The sequence below is a fragment of the Capsicum annuum genome, chromosome 4 (assembly GCF_002878395.1).
Source record: "Capsicum annuum cultivar UCD-10X-F1 chromosome 4, UCD10Xv1.1, whole genome shotgun sequence".
Lineage (NCBI taxonomy): Eukaryota > Viridiplantae > Streptophyta > Magnoliopsida > Solanales > Solanaceae > Capsicum > Capsicum annuum.
The window spans coordinates 136,780,353-136,804,819 of record NC_061114.1 but is presented as its reverse complement, the minus strand read 5'-3'; positions in this window follow the sequence as shown (position 1 = coordinate 136,804,819).

Sequence of the window (24,467 nt, the reverse complement as noted above, 5' to 3'; positions counted from 1 at the left end):
CAGAGACTGTCCTCAGCCAGGTCCTCAGGTTCAATAGAATTGCTCCTCGGCATAGTTCGGTCACCCAAATCAGCAAGGTGCCACCTCCAGTGCTTCTAGTGGGCAACGCATAAATCGTCTCTATTCTCTTCAGTCCCCATAAGATGAAGAAAATTCTCCTAAAGTAGTTACTGGTACGTTACAGATCTTTCATGCATGCTTTGCTAGATCCAGGAGCTTCTTTGTCTTTTGTCACTCCTTATATAGCAGTTGATTTAAGAGTTAGTATCAAAATTCTAGAAGAGACCTTCTCAGTCTCTACCCCAGTAGGAAAACCGTCATAGCCCAATGGGTATACAGGAACTGCCCGATTATGATATTTTAGAAAGTCACTTCAACAGACTTAGTTGAATTAAAGATGACTGATTTTGATGTCATTCTCAACATGGATTGGCTTCATTCATGCTATGCCACAGTCGACTGCAGAAATAGAATAGTCTAGTTTTTATTTCTGAATGAACCCTTCTTTGAGAGAAAGGGTAGTACTTCAGCATTAAGAGGTCAGTTTTTTTCCTACCTTCGGGCACAGAAAATGATATCTAAAGGATGTATCTATCATCTTTTTCATTTTAAGGAAACTAATTTTGAAACTCCTAGCCTTGAATCCATTCCAGTTGTAGCTGAATATTTTGATGTCTTTCCAAAGATCTTTTAGGAATTCCTCCCGAAGACTTTGGCATTGATCTTCTTCTAGATACTCAGCCTATATCGATTCCGCCATATAGAATGGCACCAACTGAACTCAAAGAACTAAAAGAACAGTTGAAAGATCTCTAGATAAGGGATTCATTAGGCCCAACATTTCCCCATGGGGCGCACCAGTCTTATTCATGTGCAAGAAAGATCGTTCTCTCAGAATCTTTATTGATTACCGTCAACTCAAAAAAGTTACAGTGAAGAACAAGTATCCTCTTCGCAAAATTGATGAGTCATTTGACTAACATCAGGGTGCCAGTTATTTCCCTAAGATAAACCTTAGATCCGGCTATCATCAACTCAAAGTTAGAGAATGTGACATTCCAAAATAGCTTTCCATACTCATTATGGTCATTTAAATTTCTTAGTTATGTACTTTGGTCTTACCAATGCCCCGACAGATTTTATGGACTTGATGAACCGTGTGTTCAAGCAGTACTTGGACATGCTCATTATAGACTTCATAAATGATATTCTAGTCTATACCTGCTGTGAGCGTGATCATGCAGACCATATCATAATTGTACTTTAGACTCTTAGAGATCAACAGCTATTTATAAAATTTAGTAAGTCCAAATTTTGGCTAAGGTCAGTAGTATTCCTTAGTCATACCATTTTTGGTGATGGCCTTAGAGTGGATCCTTAAGAAACCATAGTAAAAAACTAGCCTCGCTCTATCTCTCCATCAGATATCAGGAGTTTCTTAGTTTTCGCTGGCTATTACAGATAGTTTGTTGAGGGATTTTCTTTTATTGCATCCCTTACGTCTAAATTGACTTAGAAGAAAATCATGTTTCAGTGGTCATATCTTTGTGAGAAGATTTTTCAGAAGTTGAAGACTTGACTTACCTCAGCTCGATTTTTAGCTCTTCCAAATAGTTCAGATGAGTTCGTAGTGTATTGTGATGCATCCAGAGTAGGTTTGGGTTATTTCCCCATGCAGCATGGTAAGGTCATAGCCTACGCCTCCAGACAACTTAAACCCATGAGAAGAATTATCTTACTTATGATCTTAACTTAGCTGCCATAGTCTTTGCCTTGAATGTTATGAGGCATTATCTCTACAGAGTTTATGTAGATATCTTCAAAGATTATAAAAGTCTTTAGCATTTCTTTTCTATGAAATATATCAATCTTCGTCAGAGAAGGTATTTAGAGCTCTTAAAAATTATGACATAAGTGTCCTCTATCATCCGAGCAAGGATAATGTAGTGGTTGACACTCTCAGTAGACTATCTATGAGTAATGTTTCTCATGTGGATGACAGAATGAAGAAGTTACATCAGGAAGTACAACAGCTAGCCAGACTAGCCGTTCGCTTAATCAATACAGATGAGGGTAATATATGAGTTTAGTGTAGTTCAGAATCATGTCTAGTTTCCAAGGTAAAAGAAAAGAAAGATAGAGATCCCAGCCTTGTAAAGTTAAAAGAGTCAGTTGAGGATCAGAAAATAGAGGTTTTCTCCCAAGGAGGAGATGGTTTTCTGTGCTATAAGGGTAGTCTTTGTGTTCCAGGTGTAGATGACTTAAGGTAGTGAATTCTTGCAGAAGCACATGGTGTATGCTACTCTATTCATCCATGGACCACAAAGATGTACCATGACTTGCGGGAAATCTATTGATGGAGTGGGATAAATAGAGATGTTACAGAGTTTGTGGAAAAGTGCTCTTCATGTCAGCAAGTTAATATAGAGCATCAGAAGCCTAGTGGGTCCATGTAGGATTTTAATATTCTGACTAGGAAATAGGAAGAAGTGAACATAGACTTTGGGATGGGTTTGCCTCAAACTCATCATCAGCATGATTTAGTTTGGGTCATTGTAGATAGGATGACCAAATTATCTCATTTCCTTCTAGTTCATATGTCTTTTTAGCTGAGGATTACGCCAGACTCTACATTAGGGAGTTGGTCAGGTTATACGGTGTTCTATTATCTATTATATCCAACAGAGGTACGTAGTTCACCTCTTATTTTTGGAAAGGATTACAAAAGGGTCTTGGTACCCAATTTCATCTTAGTATAGCCTTTTATCCTCAGACAGATGGTCAAGTAGAAAGAACCATTCAAACCTTACAAGATATGCTGCGTGCGTGTGCAATTGCTTTCAATAGAAGTTGGGATGACCACTTGCCTTTGATTAAATTTGCATAGAACAACAGTTATGATTCACGTATCTATATGGATCTATTTGAAGCCCTCTATGGTAAGAGATGTGGATCTGCAATTGCTTGGTTTGAAGTTAGTGAGGCCTCAGTCTTAAAGCCTGACTTAGTATTTGATGCCTTAGAGAAGGTTTAGTTGATCAGAGAAAGACTCTGGGCTGCTCAAAGCCGAACAAAGTCTTATGCAGATGTTCGTAGAATGGATCTCGAGTTTGATATTGGTGATTTTGTCAACTTAAAGATCTATCCCATGAATGGAATAAAGCGATTTGGCAAGAAGGGAAAGCTCAGTCCCCGATATGTCGATCCCTTCATGATTCTCTTTCGCTTTGGCAAGGTAGCTTATGAGCTCAATTTTCCTTCAGACCTAGCCTCAGTTCATCCAGTCTTTCATGTCTGTTTGCTTAAGAAGTGAATAGGTGAACCATCAGTTGTAGTCCCGATTCAGAGTATTGATGTTTAGAACACTTTCTTTTATAAAGAGATTTCAGTCAAAATCTTAAACTATCAGACTCGTAGATTAGGAAAAAAAGAAGGCCCTCTAGTTAATGTTCTTTGGTAAAATTAGTCCATCGAGAGAGCTACTTAGGAAGAAGATGCAGATATGCGTACCAAGTATCCTCACCTCTTCTTCGCCAACTCAGACCAAGCTCAAGGTAACAATTCTTCTAAACCTTGCTCAGCTTTATGTTCAGTGTTCATCACAAACTTGGTATGCAGTTTCATGCTCATGATCCCATTAGAAACTTGTTATCAAGTACCATTGCATATTCAGTCATGCACTCATGTATCAGTTAAGTTATGTAATTATGCATCAATATGCGTTCTTATTGTGAGAAAGTTAGTTCTTCAGAATGCTCAGCCATGCATTCACGAATCAGTTACACATGCATCAGATATGCATGTTCAATATTATATGTTTAGCTTGTAAGTCATGTCAGTCATGAGATCATATTCCAGTTATTCATGTTTAGTATGTACGTCATTTGTCTTTTCTCACCTCTTAGTCAGTCTCATTCGAGGATGAATATTCTTAAGGGGGAGATATCATAAAATCCTGTACTTTTTACTAGTTAATTTCATCTCAAGAATGTCTAGAATTAGCTACTAAATTGAATAGTGGTTATTCCATGAGGAATTTTTAAGATTTTCACTTTTTTCATGTGAGAAATTCAATAAGCTTTTCATCAATATAAGATTCATCCAAATGCAATAGCTGGGTCAGAAGTTACGACTATTTCAAGTTCATGTTATAAAATAGAGCCATATTAGTCAGTGGGGAGCCGCACAACAAGAGGAAATGGCATTTGTGAAATTCCAGTAGCGGACCATAATAATGGCATGTTGCGCCTGGGCCTAAATTCTGAATTGTCCGTTTCTAGTCTCTTAGCGCGATTTCCTCTACGTCACGCCAAAGTTTTGGGTCACAAAAGAATGGGAAATATGATGGCTCTGCTTCACGCCATCCCTCAATTTCCCAATTGCCAAAATCCAGTGACACAACGTGATAGCATCGTGTTGCGTAAAAGGTCCAGTTCGGGAAATTTTTAAAATTTTAAATAATGCATCCATGGTTTAAAGGGTCAACATCCCACCCCTATTTAAGCCCTTTAACACATGATTCATCCACTTTTCACCCAAAATATTCTAGTTTCTCCCAAGAAAAAGCTAGGGTTTTCATAGAAAATCCAATTTCAAGAATGTTTCACCATCAATCTTCATGAAATCATGAACTAAGTTATGGATAATGTTCATTTGTGGACTCCTTCCATCCATGAAGACCAAGAATCCCTTTTCTAAATTTAAGTTTATGGATTTTCTTTTGAATTTCATGATCGGACTGCTCTTGTTCAGGTGGACAGGGAGAAATTAAATTCTACTCCCTGTTGGGTGATAAATTCAATGTGGGTTAAATTATTATAGATATAGATTCATGCAAACCTATGACTAAACCCTTGAATGATGATATTAGAATTGAACCAAGAAGTGTAATTATTTTACAATGATGTTTGCATGTAGCATGCCTACAATATGTTTGATTAATTGCCTAGATGAAGGAAAAATGCCTAACTAGCATGATACAATGAAATCCCCATATATATACAAGTTATGCCTATCACAAATTTTGATGAAATGCTTCTATAAATGTATTATGGATTATGATATTAGTTATATGTTCAAGTAAGTTATGCTTGGTCTATTTCCTTCCATCGAGTCCTGGGGGTATTCTTACCCGATCTCATGAACTTAGTCAGTTGTTAGATATCAGCAGTATTCCATCAGTCAACGGAATTCAACAACTCATTTCATGTTCATTTTAGTAAATCATGTTTAGTATCTATTCATATGGGAGTAGAAATTAGCACCGAGCGAACCCAAGGATAGGAGCTCACCTATTATATGAAGGTGTGATTCTTAGAAGCAATCCTTGCATTCAAGAACTATGTTCTTAGTATAGGTTAAGACATCATAGCCTGCCATATGAGGGTAGATGAGGTGGCTTAGCCTACTATATGAGGGTTCCTACCGTTATCCCTAGAGTTACCTATTATATTATTGTCACTAATATGTTGTCCTTACCAGTGGTGCGATATTGACACCCTTTCAATCAGGGCATAGATTGTACCCCAATTTAGTTATAATTCATTATTTGGGGTATGTTAGTTAGATGACTATTTTCCACAATCTCAGTATCAGTCTAAATAAAAGAACTCAGATAGTTCTTCGAAATTCAAGATTGTCAGATACAATCAACTTAGATATAGTATGGAACTCAGCTAGTTCCATTAGATCTAGGACTATTAGATACAGTCACTCATGTTATCAGTTATCAGAATTCAGTCATTAGTGATGTTAGTCATTAGCATACTTATGCTATCATGATTTCAAATATAGTTATTATATATGCATGCATGTATTCTCACATTTATGCTAGTCAGTTAGCCAGTATTATTCATGCATATGAACTCCATGCATTCAACCTACCTCAGATGTATACCAATATATTCAAAGTACTCATGTATTTACGCTATGGCGTCTTATACCATAGGTTCAGAGACACAAGCTTCAGAGTATCAGTAGATTCTAAATATCAGCAATCCTAAGATAGTAGTGAGCCCTCATCCTTTGAGGACATGACTATTTCTCTATTATATCATTAATTAGTTTATTAGTTGGAGTTAGTTGGGGGCATGTTCTATCAAATCCTTATTCAAGACAGTTCAGTCAGTTAGAGGCTTTCTAGACTATCATGCTTCAGACTTCAGTATGTTCAGTTTTTTTTGGGTATTCTATTACCCCAACACAGATGTTATATTATTTAGATTATGTTCAGTTTTAAACATTATGGCCTTTTAGTTCATGTTTCCACATTATTTAGTATTTTATAGAGCATACAGGTACAGATATCAGTCATGAGTTAGCTTGTGGTCCGTCGGGGTCATGAACACCGTGTAGCATTTCAGGTACCAGATTCAGGGCATTACAGTATATGATTATTTATTTAACTTATGGATATGACCATTGATATGGCCTATGGGCATAGTTATAGTCATGACTTAATAAAAATAATATTGGTATGGTTTATGGGTGTTGGTCTCGATATGAATTATTATTGTGATTCATGGTTCATTGGATTGACATGAGGCAAAGGATGGTCTCTAGTTATAGTTCATTGGTATAGTCTATTAAGTTTCAGTTAAAGTCTGAAAGTTGATATTGATTTTGTTAATATCAGTTCCGGTTCAAGTTTTGTAAATGATGATAATGATGATGATACTATTAAGGTATAATTTAAGTTTGGAATTGGGAGTGGTGAATGAGGTGATACCGTTGGGATGCACATTCTTTATGGTATGATAATTTTGTAATTTATGTCTATTTGATCGCTTAGTTTCTTTGGTTGTACCCTCTAGGATTATAGGGTCCTATGTTGGGTTATTTACTTTTCTACACATATTGGCTTATGGGGTCCAATCTTGTAGATATTGTTACGTGATCTTTATGTTACTATTTTTTATGCATTTATTTAATATGTATAATAGTGTCTGAGTTTATTCCAAGGTTTTCCACTTTAGCCTCGACTTAGCTTTTTTTATCTTGTATCTTATCATATTTATGTCATGATTTATCTCAATAGGCCAATTATGCCAATTGAGTACCCATGGTTTAATACCCATACTACACTAATGTAACTTTTTAATATAGATTTGGGTAATAGTTGTTGTTGCTGATTCAAAGCTCGTATAGGGTTGATTTTGGAGATAAGGTGAGCTCATCGTAGTTACCATTTTTCCTTTTATTTATCTATGTCTAGTCTTTCATCTTTAAGATGGATTGTATTTGACTATTTATTACTCATAGTTCATTTGGAGTAGCTATTGTGCAGACATTACAATGTCTAGGGATAGTCATTGATTTTCTATCTATCTATTAGACTATTATGAATGTATTCTTACTTCTAAATATTTAAATGTTAATTTCTGGCTTTTAGGAATTTTTCCACCTTGTTAGCCCATTGCATCTGGCTACAGGTTTTGGTTTGGTTTACCAAATGGCAAGATGAAGTAGGATCCATCATGTCTCGTATATTGGGTCACGACAGGCATGCGTTGTGAGATCGATATGAATTATATTACTCTTCAGTATCTTATGACTCAAATAGAGAAAAATTATAGGTAGCAAAGATGGATGGAGTTTCTAATGGATTATGACATCTCTACTATATGCCATCTAGGCAAGGCAATTGCAGTAGCGAATACCATGAGCCAGAATGCAATGAGAATATGTAGCTTAGATTCTAATTCTATTTTGTAGAGGCCATTGGCATGGGACATTGAATCCTTATCCAAGTTAATTTTGTGACATGATGTTTTAGACTCCAGGAGGATCCTTACTAGTGTCGAGACCAGGTATACCTTATTTGAGAAGATTCAGAGTTGTAAGTTTGAGGACCAGAGACTTTGTTTCAGTCATGATCAGGTTATGAGGGTTGAGTCTAGGAGTTCTACCAAATATTATAAGCATATTTTTAGATATAATTGTTGCATTTGTGTAACGATGGATGTAGACTCTATTCAATTGATATTGTGTGAGGCTAACAACTCTAGATACTCTATTTACCCTAGGATAGCTAAGATGTATATGGATTTAAGGCAATGCTACTAGTGGAGTGGTATGAAGAGAGATGTAGCTGGCTTTAGTGCTAGTTCCCTATGTTTTTAGAAGGTGAAGGTCGGGCATCAGAGGCCTGGTGGCATACTTCAATGATTCGCAGTCTCGAGTGCGAGTAGGAGTGGATCATCATTGACTTTGTTAGCGGATTTTCTCGCATCTCCCGTGGTTTTGATGACATTTGTGTAATAGTAGAATGGTTCACCAAATCGGAATATTCCCATCTTATTCATACGTCAATAAGAGACAAGATGTTACTCGTATCTATGTTTGTAAGATAGCTCAGCCACATGAGTTCCTATATCTATTATTTTAGGTAGGGGATCAATATTCCCTGTGTTTTATGGAAATAGTAGTAAAACCTTAGGTCAATAATTGATTGGAAGACCAAATCACAAATATACAAAGGAAATTGGATGGTTTTGAGCTAAGGATTACTTTTGCTCTTGAAGGTGTTCAAGCTCTTGACTTAGCAGAAATTAAGCCTGAGATAGCCGAGTTGCGAAAGTTGGTGAATGAGTTTCATGGGAGGCCAGTTTTTCTATGTCGATAATTACAGATACCCAGTAAGAAGAAGAGGTTAACAATATTTGGTATGCCAAAATTGAAGAAGAAGGAATAAATAAAAATCAAAACAAGAAAAGAAAGAGATGAAGAACTAAAGAAAAAAACATTAAAATGGCAAAAGAGCAAGTGTCCACAGTGAGAAGGACTGGGAAATGAGGGTCCAAGAGATGTTTGCAGGAGCCAATACTTCGAGAAAGACATAGATATTTAGAGGGATAGTGATACAACCCCAAAACCAGATATACTACTAGGCGCATCGGCCACAGCTGGTTCCACTATTGTTAAGGATGTCTCAACAACGGACGGGACCACTGTTAAGAGGTGTAGGGACAGATCTTAGGGTCCCCATGTTGATCCTATATGAGTTGGCATCTAGAGCGCCCAGGTATTTAATTAATCCATATTTTGACATTGCAAAATGCACTAGGGATAGTGTATATATTTTAGCTTGGGGTGGGGGTGGGGCAGTACCACAGTCATTACAGGTTATAGTTATCGTGTTTCAAAACCCGTAGACCATAATCTGAATGATGAACTGGCATATATGTGTATGTGCTATTTTGAGATGCTTATGTAAGAAGAATAGTGTGCATAGGTAGTCTATTTTGTGTAAAAAATTCACACCCTTTCTGAAATTTTTTTTGATAAACTGTGTGATCTGTGTGCGTGTACGACTGCTGAGAAACCCTTAATGGCATTCAAATTAGAAATAAGATAACTATGCCGTGTTGGTGTATAAACTTGATAGGTTGTTATTGACAAAGTGACCTTATAGAAAGTAAGTGTAAGGCGCTACGTAGTTCCCAGTATGTGTAGAGTACAGAACTGTAACGACCCGAGACTACCCCCTAGTCGTAACATGGTGCTTAGAACCATATGGGATCCCAAGCTAACCCATGAAATGGCATGATACTTGAGAATCTAAATTAAAATGTATAAAATATATAAGTTTGTGGTGTAGAAGCATGTTCATGATATATTCTGGATAATATAATTCTAATAAAGTTTACAACCTGATAAAACTGAAGAGAGAACTAGAATTTACATTTTCATTACTCTGACTGACTATCTATGAAGCCTCTACTATACTGACTATAGATAGCTAGGGAATACCTCAAACTAGCACTAATCAATACATATGAATAAATATAATACAGTACATGAACTACAACTGACTGGAGTCCCCAAAATAGGAGAACTCATCACCTACTGGCTAGAAGATGCAAAGTGTCTAATTATGACGTGTAGGCCACAACTGGTACATATATTATGAGACAATGTAGCACATAGATATACATGTGGATAACTATTTTTGAATGTATTGAGTAAGTGGGGTGAATATAATAAGTAAAATTGATTACATTTAAAATCTTAAAACTTGCATGTTATGTGCTAGTAGACTCACCAAGAGACTAAAATAAACTGAAATCTAAAGTTTCTTAAAACATGAATAACAAGCATAATTTGAAAAGCTTTTGAACCACTAGACCTAGTTTATTCAAGCTTTATTTATGTGGAATAAGTAGAACCAAAGCTGGGAAGTTGTAAAACATGAATACTTTATGCACATCTCATGTAAAGCTGAACATGTTATAAAACTATACTGAGGATCATTGATGAATTATGGGTCTAAAACTAGGGATGGAAACTGACATAACTCAAGGATCTGAATATACCGATATACTGAGAGTAAATACATGAACATAAAAAACCAAACATAATATGTACTAGGCTGATCTGATTAACTAAATATCTGATACCTATGTGACTGAATGATTGAAATCTAAGTAAAGGGATAACTAATGTCTATATACTTATTAGTTGATATCTAAATACGGACTAACTGATTTATGAATAGTAAATAGATTATGATTGAATATTGAAAAACTATTATCTGAAGACTAATTAACTAACATCTGAATATTGATTAACTGGTATCTGTAACTGATTAATTGATATCTGAATGCTAATCATGTAATCTGAACTGCACTTAATTTAATAACTGGACTGAAATTGGGGGAGGTATCACCTAACTAATATGCCCCAATCCCAACTAATTGTGGTCCAACCTGTAACCCCAGTTTGAAGGGTGTTAGTACCATGCCACGGGTACTAACAATGGCTTTGTGGATCCACTAAAGTGGTTTCCCAAAGGACTAAAGAGTCCCCATCAATGGGAAAGTTCCCTCATGATAAGGTAGACATCTCAAACCTACGATGGATACATAGTTTTGTAAATCAGGGATTTTTATTAAGGGTCACACCCTCTACTGGCCGGTGATCCCCCATCCTTGGGCTTTTTCAGTACTAAATCCTACTACCAACTGAACTGACACTAGTTCTTAACTGAACTAAATTTAACTGAATATTATTTTAAATAATTGATAGTACTCATCATGATCATAAATATCTTAGTAAGTAATAAGATTCATGGTTGCACTGAATTATTACTTGAAAGATCTGAAGTGTCAGTAAACACATAGGTATCGGGTGTTCATAAACCTCCAGCACGGAATGACCATAAAGAATGATATCAACACTTAAAACCGTAGGATAGGAATTATTGTTCAGAAACCCAAAACATTAACCTTGCACAAAACATGTGAGAATCACGAACTTGAACATGGGAATGTGTTCAACCTGATAATTCAACATGATTACATGCCTAAATTCATAAATTTGGGTTTTAACATGAAATTTACTTGAACATGACATGGAAAATTTAAACTTTAAGCATGAGATAACACAACTATCCATGGAGTCATACTTAAACATGACTTGAGTTCAAATCACTTAGGAAAACATAAAATAAACCCATCTTGAACATATGAATCTTCAATATAAAAGAAATCTCATATTTTTAAATCAAGGAAAGGTTTTTAGGCTCCATGGGTGAATGAGACCCATGAATGAACTCCCACATACCTTAACTAGATGAATTCTTTCAATTGAAGCTTGAATCCTTAAATAAAAACTTGAATTTTGAGCTTGGATACTTGAATTCTTGGAGATAAAGTTGAATATTTTATTCTTAGGAAGTGGAGGGTTTCTTCCTGAGAAATTTTGAGAAAGATTAGCAGATAATTCTTTTTTTGCTGATTTAATTCGTTCTTTGGATATTTAGGGCTGAGGGGAAAGGACCAACCCTTGAAACTTAAGAAGCTGAAATAGAGGGTGAAATAGCTCCACGACACATCATACATCATGAAGAGATAGAAATGCATGATTCCCTATTTCGTGTGGTGAGAGCAACACGCCGTGGCTAAATTGCTGACCCTTACCTTCTCTCACGAAAAAAACCATAACTTTTTCTCGGGTATCGAATTAAGGCAAAAATTGTATCGTTGGAAATATAACTCAATTATTTATCATTTTGTGGGTTTTGAGATGAAATAATCAAAATATATAAAAAGTTATAAACTTTCAAAGTAGACCCGTGTAGAATCAGATTCAAAGATTTGGCAAAATCAAAGATTTTTAGCTCAGCTTTGTTCTAAGTGATTCCTATGATCAATTTTAACCCCGAAATCACTTCAAACACTAGGATAATGAACATTTCATATGTATTCACGTAAAAATCATGGTATTAATGTTTACACACATATGAAAGATGATTCAAAGTCTAGCTGGAGAATGTGTGATGTTACATTATCTCCTCCTTATAATCATTCATCCTTGAATGATGGATAGGAATTTGTTGAAGCCTTATAAGTATGGAATAATGTACACATGACATGTTTAGTAATGGAGGATATAGATTAGCTGAAACATTATAACCTTTATCATGAAAGTGATTTTTGAGTTGACTTGTGCAAGGGGTATTACACTGTGTGAGCTGGAATATTTGATAAACTTAGATTATGCACTGAAAACTTATGAACCGAGTCATGACTAAATATATGAATATGAAATATGATGCTTGGACTGAACTGAATTTGCAACTTGCATGGACATGTATGAATTACCTTATGGAATAACCATATCCATGAGACTTCAAATAGTATGACTAGACGAAAAGATAGAAAACTATAGGAACTTGACTGCCTAACTGCTAAACTGAGTTGCTGGCTATACGGACTGAGTTATACCGGATGCTTATACTCAACTTGAATATTCTGAACAAGATATCTGAGTAAGGAATCTTCATACTGTGATAATGCTATAACATGGAACATAGGGCTATGAAACATAAGCTAGGATACCTCCACTATGCCTTAAGTAACACAACTTCTAACTCTCAAGCTTATCCCCAAGTCTGAGTTGAACTATGTACCCTCACTATGTTTAAGCCTAACTCAAAATCACTAGGTACTACACATAACACCATAACACTAGTCTGAACGATGAATTCAATACCTTTTGTGTTTTCACAACTACTCATCTAAAGAATAATACTTCCTACCCGTTCAAGAACTAAGTTCAACCTTTTACTAGGAATTCACTAGAGCACAATGCACTCATCCACTTAAATACAAACATGACATTAAAGCCTATCATTATAACTAAATATGAACTTCTAGGCAAACATCCATAAAAAAAACTTTCTCATATTCTCTAAACCCTCGTCAAAAAATATTTCTTGCACTATTCTTAACAACACATACATTGAATTCCCAAATAACCATGAAATATAAAGAAATTTCTACCTCAATCATCCTTCACACTCATAGCCTAAGATACAATAAGTATGCAAAAACCTTTCCCCAACATGAGACATATACTCTATCCCATCTAAAAATTTACTTATCACCACTATTATTTCATAGGGAGAGGTTACTGAAAGGGTAGAACTAGAGGATCTGAAACATGAAAGAATAATATGCATAAATTGGACCCTTAACTAAGACCTAAGAAATATAGTATCAAATTAATGAATAGATTAAAGATATCAAAACTGAGGACATACAGAACATGATCTAAATTAACATAAGTACCAAGAACTAAACATACTATAAAACGTGAGTAAATGATTCATAAGCTTCATGACCTGAGTTTGGAGTTAATAAATTCATGGAATATGATTCGTACTACTTAGTGAATGGAACTCCTTGTACTTGGAACTAGAAGTGAATGTAATTCTTTATTATGTGCATGAACCTGAACTATGATCACACAGCTGACATGTAAGGCATGAGTAGATGTCGTGATTACTAAAATATAACATTTTGCACTGAGATAAGAATGAGTGAGGCATCTTCCTTCGCTACTGGTATTCTACAATACACTAGAATCACAGCTAGAATCTAAGAGTCTAACTTGGTTTCTTGTTGTATCATCTCTCCCTTAGCTTCAAGCTATCACTCTAAGATTGGGGACACCTTAATAAAGTCTAACTTAACTGTATTTTCTCTACTCTAGATCCCGAGATATAACAGGACACATTAATAATAAACTCACCCTGAAATACTATTATCTTAAAGTGTAAAATCCACTGCTAATACTTCCTTCAAAGATCCAACTCTTAACTTTATATAGCTCTAATAGTCATCATATAAGTTAAACACTAACTAACTTATAATTTTTGTATCACTATACCCTGTGTTCACACCATCAAGAATTTTAACTCTTCTTTGTAGTAGCTTAACAATCCACAATTAGAACTTAGATTATAACACTTAAAATAGATATCCCCAAACCTTTAATGAACCATACTAACATCTTTCATGGCCTACTAATATCACATCTCTAAACTTATATTTTTTTCCTAAATCATAAGATTTATCATTACACTAACATACCAAATATCATCATACTAAATTTTGAATTAATAAAATTAAATTCTTGCATGCACTGTATCACGCCTACTGGTCCACCCTTCATACAACTATCCATATGAAAACATTATCTACTAAATCAAGATAAAACTATCCCCATTTTACTACTGCTAAACTTTTGGGTTCATGCTTCTAACTCTGGATCGTATGCTATCATATGATTTTGAGAAATGATGTGTGAGCATATCTAAATTTGCTAAGTGCATGATTTTCATGAACATGAACTAAATCTTTCAAACTTTGGAACTTATGAGAACTGATGGAATACTTTAAAACATGTATACAATCCCATAACTGTGTGTGGGGACTATCTGACTAAGCTTTATTTGTAGGAATTTGGGTTTCACTATTTCTGTTACTTTGAATGAAAGGTACAATTGACATAAGTGGAGCATGATGAGAATTAGTATAAGTTTCTTAGACAAACTTTCTATAGCATGATGTGAGACATGAAGGAAGGGAAACATTTCTTACATGACCCTTAGCCTATCAAAGAAAAGTACAAGCATGTCTGTACCTTTCCACAAGACTCTACAACACACGACTTCATAGACACCATAGGAAACTTGAACTCTGTGCTCTGGTACCAAGTTTTTTATGAATCGAGACTACCTCCTAGTCGTAACACGATGCTTAGAACCACATTTTATCCCAAGCTAACCTATGAATTGGCATGATACTTGATCATCCAAATTAAAATATATAAAATAGCTAAGTTTGTGGTATGGAAACATAGTCATGATATAATCTTGATAATATAATTCTGATACAGTTTACAACTTGATAAAAATAAAGAGATAATTGGAATTTACATTTTCATGACTTTGACTAATTATTTATGAAGCCTCTACTATAATGATAATAGATAGCTAAGACATGCCTCCAGTTACCACTAATCAATAATACATGTAAATAAATAAAATATATTGCATAAGCTATAACTTACTCAGTGACTAAAATAGGAGAACTCATCACCTACTGGTTGGAAGCTACAAACAGTCTTATTATGATATGTAGGCCAGAACTAGTACCTACAATATGAGATAATGTATCACATAGACATACTTGTGGATTAGCACTTTGGAATGTACTAAGTAAATGGTGGTGACTGCAATAAGTAAGACTTATTATATAATATATCTTAAAACATGAATGCTAAGTGCTAGTAGACTCACTAAGATACTAAGATACACTGAAATCTGAAGTATCTTAAAACACAAATGACAAACATAATTTTATAAGATGGTAAGTCACTGTACTTAGTTTCTTAAAGCTTTACTTTTGTGGAATAAGTAGAACTGAAGCTGGGAAGTGGTAAAACATGAATATTATATGTACATCTAATGTAAATCTAGACATATTGTAAAACTATACAGAGGATCATGCCTGAATTATTGGTCTGAAACTATGGGATGGAAACTGACAAAACATCTAGGATCTAAATATACCGATATACTAAGAATGAATGCATGAACACAAAAAACTAGACATAACTTGTACTTGGCTAATCTGATTAACTTAATAACTGATGCTTGTGTGACAGAATGATTGAAATCTAAGTAAAAGTGTTCACTAATGTCAATATACCGATTAACTGATAGCTGAATACGGGCTAACTGATTTACAAATACTTAATAGTAGAGGATTGATTATTGAAAAACTATCATCTGAATACTGATCAATTGACATCAGAATATTGATTAACTTGTATCTTTATACTGATAAACTAATATTTGAATATTGATAATATAATTTGAATTGTACTTAGTCTGAATAGCTGGACTAAAACTGTGGAAGGTATCATCTAACCGACATGCCCTAATCTTAACTAATTAGGGTCCAACCAATAACACCAGTTGGAAGGATGTCAGTACTATGTCATGGGTACTAACACTGGATGCGTGAATCTAATAAACTGGTGTCCTAAAGGACTAAAGAGTCACCCTTTACTGGCAGGTTCCCTTATAAGATCTGTGTCAACCCTTTACTGGTAGGTACATATCTCAAACCAAAGCTATCTACGTAGTTCTGTAACTCAGGGATTGCTACAAAAGGTCACATCCTCTACTGGCAGGTGAACCCCCATCCCTGGGTTTGCTTGGTGCTAGATCCCAATTTGAAGTTAACAAAGTTTAACTGAACATTATTTATGATAATTGATAATGCTCATCATGATTATAAATATCTGAGTAATTAATAATACTCAAGGTTTCAATAAATTATTACTTGAATGATCTAAAGTGTATGTAAACACATAGGTATTGGTTGTTTATAATTGGCCAACATTGAATGACCATAAAGCATGATATCAACACTTAAAACTATTAGATGGGAGTCATGGTTCAAAGGAACAAAACATGAACATTCCACTAAACATGTGAGAATCATAAATTTGAACATAGGAAAGTGACAAATATGAGAAATAAACATGATTACATGGCTATATTCATAAATTGGGAGTTTAACATAAAATTCACTTGAATATGACATGGAAAAATTAAACTTGAAGCATGAGATAACATAACTATCCATGTAGTAATACATGGACAAGAATATAGTTCAAATCACTAAGAAAAATAAAAAATAAACCCATCTTTAACATATGCATCATTAATAACAATGAAAACGTATTTTTTAAATCAAAGAAAGGTTTTTTGGGCTGCTTGGGTTAAAGGGACCCATGAATGAAATCCCACATACCTTAATTAGATGAATTCTTGCAATTTAAGACTTAATCCTTGAAGAAAAACTTGAATTTGGAGCTTGGACACTTGAATTCTTTGACAGAAGGTTGAATATTTCATTCTTTGGAAGAGAAGGGTTTCTACATGAGAAATTTTAAGAAAATTGGGCAAATAATTCCCTTTTAGGTGCTTTAATTCATTCCTTGGATGTTTAGGGCCAAGGGGAAAGGACCAAAGTTACCCTTGACCTTTAAGAATCTAAAATAGAGTAGTAATAAGCTATGTGTCATGTCATATATTACAAAGAGAGAGCAATGCATTGTTCCCCATATCACGTGGACAGAGCAATATGCCGCAACAAAATAGTAGACCTTTATTGCCTCTCACAAAACACAACCATAACTTTTCTCTTTGGTATGGAATTAACGAGAAATTGGTATAGTTCAATTATTTGCCATTTGGTGGGTCTTAAGCAAAAAAATTCAACCTATATAAAAAGTTATTCACGTTTAAAGTAAACCCTTGTAGAATTTGATACAAAGATAAGGCCGAATCAAAGACTCTTAGCTCAACTTTGTTTTAAGTTATTATTATGAATATTTTTCACCTCAAAATCACTTCACACACTAGCATAATAATCATGACACATGTATTAAAATACAAATTATGGGATTAAAGTTTATACACATAGGAACGATGATTCAAAGTCTAGCCCAAAAATATGGGATGTTACAAGAACTTGCCCGGTTGTTGTTGCCTAAAGTATAGGATGGTCGGTTAGGAGATCATCATCGACCACTTTTTTATTAGTCAACTAAAGATTAAAATGCCAAACCAAATGAGATGTAAATCCCTTGATCCCAAATTTAAGCCTAATAGATCGACTTTTGCTCTATACATCAATTTCACCCTATCGCTTGACTATAATGAACCTCTTTTGACCCTAGTCCTCCATGGACAATTTGCACCTCAACTAAGGCAAAATACCTAAGTTGAGGGTGGTATCATCGGGGTACATAGTAAAAAGTAAATATGAAGAAAGAAGTGTTAATAGAAAAATAAGGGTGGGTGTGGTAAAAATAAAACAAAAAGAATAAATAAAAAGAAAGATAAATGTGAAAAAAGAACCACTTTCTACCCAAAATAGGCATGAAAAACAATTAAAAGGGAGAGATAAGGGAGGATTGAATAATAAAAATGGTAGAAAAAAGTGGACCCCTTAGAAAATGAAGTGAAAAGTAGGCTATGTCAGTAAAAACTTCTAAAATATACCATAATAATCCCTAAACCTATGCTACAAGCCTAAAAAAGTCCTATAGTGATCCTAACCGAATCATCTAAAAATTTACAAAAAAAGCATAAGGGCAAGCCTATGGCACTCTGTTTGCACTAATTTTTACTTCTTAGTTAGTGTGAGACTCTTTATACAATCCATGAAATAATAATTGTATTTAAAATGAGCGATGGGGACTTCTTTTACTGTAGGGTGCATGGGTTGCAATGTCAGGTTGCATATCTGTTCGAGTAGTGTATGTTGCTTAGGCCTAGTTATTCATTGCTAATTTAACATCATCATTTCATTCCTTTGGGTCACTTTATTCTCCTAGATTATTATACTCAGTAATATTTTACACAGTGAAATAGAAGGGGGTAAAAGTGTTCTTGAGCTTATTGATAAATCAACTTCTAAATGTGTCACAAACTCTTTAAAGTTAAGAATAGCGATTTTTGAGGATTTTATTTTATGTTTTTCCTGAGGACATGCAAACATTCTAAATTGAGGGTTTTGATGTGCTGGGATTTAATGGTACATTTAATGCTTAAAGCAAGGAATTTATGCTTGGACTTAGGTTATCTTTTTGGATATGATGTAGTTCTAGGTGTTGTTGCAGGTTAAATAGGTTAAAATTGGTGTTGGACTGAAAAAAAGTAAGAAAAGTTTTAAATAAACTAATGGTAATGCTATAAGTCATCAAGTCTTTTTATTACTCATAACTTGACTAGTCTAGATACCAGAAGTAAAAGTTAGAATATTCGTCAAGAGTATAATGAACATAGCTAAAGTCTTGATGTTAAATTATAAAATAGTATTAGTTGTAAGGTTCGACTATGACTCATAGTGAGAAATCATCATGATACTAGTGTGCAAGGTCCTAAATTTTGAGGCTTAAGTGATAACGAGTGAAGACCACGAGTCGTAAAGACTGAAGACAACTTTTGGTTATGAATTGTACTGATAACAAAAGCTTGGCCCTGAATATGAGAGTCACTAGATGACCAACAACTAGAGGCATACGACTCGTAAGGAGTCCTTACGAGCCACAATGGTTTCCACTTAACTTTTCGTATTCCATTTTTATTAGGATTTCTTTAAAATTTTGAGATAATATAAATACCTTAGGTTTATTTATTTGTTTATTGTTATGAACTTTTAATGCAGTTTTAGTTTACTTTTTATACTTTTAGCATATTGTGATTTTGTTCTTTAAGTTTTAGTTTTGCATTCAATTAAAGACTTTGGATATTTATTCTTTTATCATTATGGAATTAATTATATGTGTTATTCATTTATTATCATGTATTGTTGCTTGAACATAAGTAGATAAATTCCTTAAATAGGGTTGTGGGAGCCCTAGCGGATTAGCTACATAAGGGAAGTGAGAGACTTAGCTAATCTACTGTAGTTGGGTGTATTGTAAATTTTTTCGTATTAATTGAACCAAAGCTACTACAGAAGCTTGGGAATTGCTTGTATTTGAGAACGTACTTACAAGGGACTTTAAGATTAGGAATAAAAGGTTACGACAGTGATTCGAGGCTATCAACCCTCGTCCAAGCAACTCAACACTCAAAATGTGAGAATTGTACTGAGGTTATAGACAAAGGACAAAAAGGAGACACCATGAGACTCTCAAAATAAAGGGTAAAATCTATCAATGCGTTCCCAAGATGGGTAATAGTACAAATCTTGTTAATGTTGCATGCAGAGTAGGAGGTCAGGTGAATTTAACACAAGAATTTTACATAGTTGTGAATCCAGAGGGAAAACAGTCCTAGTTTTCGTCTTCAACTATTTACATACCCAAGATTTCATGTTTAGCTACTTAGTATTGAATTCAAATTCCCCTATTTACTTTTCTGTTCTGCTCATGAATTTTATCAAGTGTGAGATACTACTCAATGTATTTCCTATGCTTTAGATCCCAACATATATTGGGTGACGATATTTGGCATCGTTCGCACCATACTTTATTGGAGGTTAGCTTTGGGTAACATTAGTAGACGCCTACAACGAGCCAAAGCACTTACTTGAAAAGAGATTACAGGTTGCTGAATCACAATCTTTCATATGCTATTACATGCCAACAATATATGTGTGTTTTTTTATCAGAACCATCACATATTAGGAGGGGTTGGCTTGAAAAAAATACGTTATAAATATTTCATGGAAGTGTGTGCCCAAATAGGGCTTATATATTATTAAAAGATAGGATAAAGATTTACTATTTTTCAATAATGGGTAACATGTGATATTTTATTTCATGTTTATTTATATTTCAAGCTTAGTGTAAAGCCCCGGATCAGTACCCCAGATGCTACACGATGCTTACAACCTCGTAGGATCACAAACCAACCCAAAACAAATATCTGCTATGAGCACTGAATAATAACACCATAAAAAATAATAATACTACTGAAATAAATGTGGAAATTAGGCTGAAGTCGCCATAAGGTTCACAACTAAAAAAAATACTACATACTAATAAATGAATACTAAAATCTTAGCATTTGTCTAAAATACTCTAGTCTAAAAGCCTCTAATTGTCTAAATATGTAGTTGATGGGACAAGTCCCAAACTAACTTTGACTACTAAATGAAACTGAACACTGATATAATGAAACGATATAATAACTTTGACCTAAAAATATGAGGACTCACCACTAAGCCTGATGCTGATAGATTGGATTACTAAGTGCGGTCAGGAGCCCGTGCATTTAAACATATGAAATAAGCAACATAATGGAAAAGAAAGGTATGTGTCAATACTTTGAATATACAGGTATGCCAAGTGAGGTCGGCTGATATGCATGGGTTCATATGCATGAACAAATAATTGACTGTGTAATATAAATAATTGTAAGGATCATGAATTAAGATCGTTGACTTATGAAGGCTAAAATTATTTTGAGTGTAAAGACTAGCTGAAATTTCTAAGTCTAGGACCTCTTTTCAAGCTTTAACAGACTCAGTTAAGCTTTGGATTTTGTAGGGTATTACAATATCTCCCTTTTGGGAACATTCATCCTCGAATGAGACTGACTAAGCTAAAAATACTGATCGACTGAACTTACATGCTAGACATGCATAACTGAAGCATGTTTTCATGACTGAAACTACTGATTTACTGAGTTTTCATACTGAACATGCATAACTAAAGCATGAATGAGTTCTGAGGACATGACACATGACAGAGCTATTTCATGAGGGTATGCATGATAGGAGAATGCTATGCAGCTGAACTAATAACTAACTCATAAAGCAAGGCTAAATATGGAACTAAGTAAATTCAAGGAAAACTATTACCTTGAGCTGAATCTGAATTTGCGGAGTAGAGGTGAGGATAATTGGTCTGCATATGTGCTTCTGCTTCCCAAGTATCTCTCTCAATAGACTGATTTTGCTAAAGAACTTTGACTAGAGGGACTTTTTTAATCCTCAAATAGCAAAATTGATGATCAAGGATTTTGATTGGGATCTCTTCATAGAAGAGGCTATTCTGAACATCTATACTCTCTATAGGGACTACAACTGCTTGGTCATCCATGCATTACATTAGCAAGGAGACATGAAATACCGGGTGCGCTAAAGCTATGTCTGAAGGCAACTCAAGCTCATAAGCTACCTTTCCAAAACAACTGAGAATTCAGTAAGGACTGACATATCGGGGACTGGGTTTCCCATTCTTTCCAAAACTCTTCACTCTTTTTTCAAATATACATAATCACCTATCTTAAACTCAAGATCTTTTGTTTGCACACCTACATACAATTTCTTCCGGCTATGAACTATCTTGAGCCTTTTCTTGATAAACTGAACTTTCTCTAAGGTATCAAACACTAAGTCAGTCCCAACCACTACAACCTCACCCACTTTAAACCAACAAATGGGAGATCTACTTCTCCTCGCATAGAGTGCCTCAAATGGAGCCATCTGAATGCTGGAATGGTAACTGTTACTATATACGAACTTGATCAAGGGCAAGTGGTAATCCGAACATCATTTAAAGTCAATGTCACACGCTCTAAGCATGTCTTCAAGAGTCTGGATGGTCCTTTCTATTTGATCATCTGTCGGGGGCTAAAAGGTTGTACTGAAGTGAGCTTGGGTACCAAGACCCTCTTTGAAGGCTTTCTAGAAGTGCGAGGAGAACTTCGTACCTTTATCTGAAATGATGGACAGTGGAACTCCATGTAATCTGACCAACTCTCTAACATAGATCTTGGCATAATCCTCGGCTTAATAGGAACTATGGACTAGTATGAAATAAGCCGATTTGGTTATTCTATACACAATGACCCAAATTGAATCATGTTGACTACGAGTACGAGGTAAACCCATCAGAAAATCCATATTCACCTCTTCCTACTTCTAGGTAGGAATACTGAACTACTGCATAGACCCATTAGGCTTTTGATGTTCAATCTTAACCTGCTGACATGTTGAGCACTTAGCTACAAACTCTACAATGTCTCTCTTTATCCCACTCCACAAATAGACTTCCCACAAGTTGAGATATGTCTTTGTAGTCCAGGGTGAATCAAGTAGCACGCACCATGTACTTCTGCAAGGATCCACTACCTAACGTCATCTACACCTAGCACACATAGTCGACCCTGGCAACAGAACACACCATCTCACCCTTGGGAGAAAACATTTACTTTCTAATCTTTGACTGACTCTTTCAACTTGACTTTACTGGAATCCCTGTCCTACTTTTCCTTCACTTCAAATACAAGAAATGATTTTGAACTATTTTGCTCCTATACACTACCCTCTGCTAAATTGACGAAGCATAACCTAGTCAGGAAAGCTGATGAATTTCCTGTATTAGCTTCTTCTTACCATCCTCCACATGAACAACACTACTAATGGACATCCTACTGAGAGCATCAGCCACTACATTGGCCTTGCCCGGATGATAAAGATCACTTATGTCTTAGTCTTTCAATAACTCTAACTATCTCCTCGGGATTAGGTTCAGATCTTTTTAAGAAAATATATATTGTAGGCTTTTATGGTCTGTGAACATATCAACGTGCACCCCATGTAAATAGTTCCTCCAAATCTGTAAGGCAAACACTATAGCTACTAACTTAAGATCATGAGTGGGATAGTTCTTTTCATGGGGTTTAAGTTATCTAGAGGCAGAGGCTATGACATTACCTTTCTACATCAAAACACACCCTAAACCAACTCTGGAAGCATCATAAAATACCACAAATCCATCTGAACTATCTGGTAAAGTCAAAATTAGAGTTGTAGTGAGTCGAGTCTTCAAATCCTAAAAACTCTCCTCACATGAATTTGACCACAGGAATTTAACTTTCTTCTGAGCCAATGTGGACATATGGTGTGCAATAGACAAAAATCCCTCCATAAATCATCGATAATACCCAGCTAAGCCCAAGAAAGTCCTGATATCTGATAGCGAGATGGGTCTGGGTAAGTTTCTCACTTATTTGGTCATTTGAGGATCGACTCTAATGCCATCACCAGAGACTATATGGCCAAGGAAGGCTACTAATCTTAGCCAAAATTGGCACTAACTAAATTTGGCGAATGACTAATGGGCTCTAAGGGACTGTAACACTATTCTGAGATAGTTTGTTTGATCATGTTCGCTACGAGAGTCGATAAGTATGTCATCAATGAAAAGTATGACAAATATGTCAAAGTACTACTTGAACACGTGGTTCATTAAGTCCATAAAGGCTGCAGGAACATTGGTATGACCAAATGACATGACTAGGAATTTAAAGTGACCATACCATGTTCTGAAAGTTATTTTCAAAATGTCACATTTTCTGACTCTGAGCTGATGATAGCATGATTTGAGGTCTATTTTAAAAAAGTAACTGGCACCCTCAAGTTAGTCAATTAAGTCATCGATTCTAGGAAATGGATATTTGTTCTTGACCATGACTTTATTTAACTGATGAGAGTCTATACACATTCTAAGAGAACCATCTTTCTTATGAAAGAACAAAACAGGTACACCCCAAGGGGATATGTTGGGTCTGATGAATCCCTTATCTAGCATATCCTTAAATTATTCTTTTAATTCCTTAAGTACTGCTGGAGATATTCTAT